This window comes from Stenella coeruleoalba (assembly GCF_951394435.1).
Source record: "Stenella coeruleoalba genome assembly, chromosome: 5".
Lineage (NCBI taxonomy): Eukaryota > Metazoa > Chordata > Mammalia > Artiodactyla > Delphinidae > Stenella > Stenella coeruleoalba.
Window position 1 is genome coordinate 14,870,803 of NC_137150.1, and position 2,890 is coordinate 14,873,692.

Here is a 2,890-nt window from a genome sequence, read left to right on the forward strand (position 1 = left end):
AATTTAAAGAGGCAAAACAAGGCGCTACTGTAAACCTCACGTTAAACAGCTTATTATTAAGCTGATGGAAAGGAGCAAGTGGTCTCTCCATCTCAGCTTCCCTTAACAGTTTTCCATCAGCTAAAGAAAGAGGCGGGAGGGGTGAATTCATTTATGCATGCACAGATTTACTGCTTTAATAAAACACTATCAGCTTGTTTTAAATGAACTGTTTAAACACCGACTGCAGCCTGTGTCGGCTAATCCTCCGTTCTAACCTCCCCATTGCTTTCACCTGCATTTCACTTAGCTTGGCAGGCAGAGTAAAATGCCTCCTTCAGAACGCACCTGTCTGCACAATCGGAAAAGAAAGCTCCCGTGGGCTCACAGCAAACCGTCAGTCCCGCAATGCCCATGAATCTGTCCGGAACTGCTTCCCGGGGGAGCGGAGAGCATATCTGAGTAGATCCGAGTAGCTGTCCTGCCATACAGATAGGTTCAGCACTAGCTACGGAGTGACTGGAGAGAGGAAGGGGCGGTGGTGCTGGGGTGAGGGTAGGCGTCGGGCCGAGGCGCCCGCGTGGCCCTTCTCCGGCTTCCTCGTCCTGCTGGTCGCTCCTCCGGAGGGTGAGGTTGTCTCACAGCAGATGCATGATGAGCGTGGAGTCCTTATAGGAATCCCCGTTTAATGTGTCCAGCTCGCCTGCGGCATCTTCGGAGGCTTGTTTGGCTAGAGGCAGGGCTCCTCCGGCGCTTTCTGGGTCTCATAGTAGAACACGGAGAAGTTGAGCGCCAGGCCCAGCTGGACGAGGTGCGTGGGCTGCATGTGCTCTTTGCTGATTTCGAAGGCTTCCTCGTGGTGGCCTCCGGAGCTTCGACCACACTGTTTTTCTCCTCGCCGGAAGCTGCCTCTGCCCGGTAGCGGAAGTAGTCGCCTTTCATCTTCAAGTAGAGGACATTTCCTCTCACACTGGAAATCAGTGCAGTTTTTTTTTTTTTTTTTGCGGTACGCGGGCCTCTCACTGTTGTGGCCTCTCCCGTTGCGGAGCACAGGCTCCAGACGCGCAAGCTCAGCGGCCATGGCTCACGGGCCCAGCCACTCCGCGGCATGTGGGATTCTCCCGGACCGGGGCACGAACCCGCGTCCCCTGCATTGGCAGGCGGACTCTCAACCACTGCGCCACCAGGGAAGCCCTCAGTGCAGTTCTTGATGAGGAAATTGTCCAGCAGAGCCGGCACGACGCTGCACACCGTTTCCATCTCCTTCTCAATCTACGCCTGGTAAGCCTTAACCTTCCCCTGTTTCTTCTCATTCCCGTCGGCCATGGTTTTCTGCTTGATGCTGCTGCTAACCCTCCAGGAAGACCGCTGGGCACCGACCACGTTCTTGTAGGCCTGGGAGAGGGGGTTTCGGTCTTCACTGGGGAGAGGTTCGTTGAGCTCGGTCACCGCCTTCATGGCGGAGGCCTTGTCGTCGCAGCGCTCCACATGCGCGGCCAGCCGCGCCCGCTGCAGCAGTCGCTCGTAGTCCCCGTTACCGCTAAGGTCCGGCTTCACTTAGCGCCCAGCTCCGCTCCGCTCGCTCGCTCGCTCGCGTGTGCGTTCCGGGTCTCCGCGGAGGCTGCCGCCGCGCACGCGCACGCGCACTGGCTCAGCGGCGGCCCAGGCAGCAGGCGGCAGGCACCGCCGCTCGCCCTCTCGCTGGCTTGGACCGCGCGCTGTATTACCTCATTTTCAGATGTGTCTGGAGTGTTGAAAAAAGTTTATAGTTCCTTTTTCCTCCTTTCTAACATATGATTGAGATTTTTTATCCACTTCATGATCTGATGAAAGTGCTTTAGAGGTTTCTTTCAGTAAATATTTTCCAGTTTATAGCATTCATTCTTAAGTTCCCTCTAGATACCAACAAAGCAAGTAAAGAAGTAGACTTGCTTCCCTTCTCACTGCAGGAAGGAAGTTAGATAACCGATAACCCCAAATTGCCTCAATAAAGTTTGAACAAACCTCTGTCTCTGGTGTTAAGACTTAAGAGTAAGGTCCGTGGTAATAAATGTTAATTATTGTGTTTTCCTGCCAGTCCTCCTGTTCGAAGGCCATGTGCACGTGGGATGTTTTATCTGCTCAGCAGAGTTTTCACCAGGCTCCTCCTTTTCCATAAAATGGATAGTATCTGTACTATTCACTTAAATAATGACTAAAACGTGTCTAGATTGCATAGCCCTGATGGTTTGCTCTCATGGAGTTTCTTTTTGGGTCTATGTTCTCATAAAAGTATTATCAAACCTACCTCTATATTTGCTATAGGAATCTTGTTTGAGGATATTGTCCATCCCAGTGTTCATTCCCTTCCCTATGAAGTTCCACATGAAAATGTTTTTTTAGAAAATGTTCTGCTAATTGCTAGTGACATTTTGCTTCTCCCAAACAACAGGTATTTTCCCTCATAAACAATGAGGGTTATCTGCAACACTAGCTCCAATTATTAAAGCATCAGTAAATGTATAACCTCAGTTAACAAGATGTCAGGAGACAGTTTGGTTTAAGAGTGATTATTCAGCAACTCAGTGATATTCACAGCAATCACAAATTCCTGTTTTTTCCAGCTATGCACCTTCAGTGTCAAGCTTGTCAGGCTAGCCAATGTCATGGTTGTTAGATGGTTGCAGTAGCGCTAGGAGTGAAATCCTCAAACAGTAACATCCAGAAGAGTACCATATGATAAACTTTCTCAGCGTATTCTAGCTAACTTCAAAGAAACATCTCCAGAGGACCCCCAGTTATCTCCTACCATTGCATTGGCCAGAACCACGTTAGGTGCCCAACTAGAACAAATCCTAGCAGCACAACTGTTGCAGAGGAGATGAGATGACCATGGCTGGCTTACATTAATCAGAATTTACCCCCAATCTAC

General features: G+C 50.3%; 1 pseudogene across 1 annotated transcript; it reads right to left on the reverse strand.

Moving 5' to 3' along the window:
• Positions 1 to 281: 281 nt before the first annotated feature.
• On the reverse strand, positions 282 to 1,533 carry LOC307187073 (14-3-3 protein eta-like; annotated as a pseudogene). The gene is made up of 2 exons: positions 1,164 to 1,533; positions 282 to 941 (listed from the first exon to the last, which is right to left on the reverse strand). The product of its transcript is annotated as a 14-3-3 protein eta-like (transcript).
• Between the last annotated feature and the right edge of the window lie 1,357 nt (positions 1,534 to 2,890).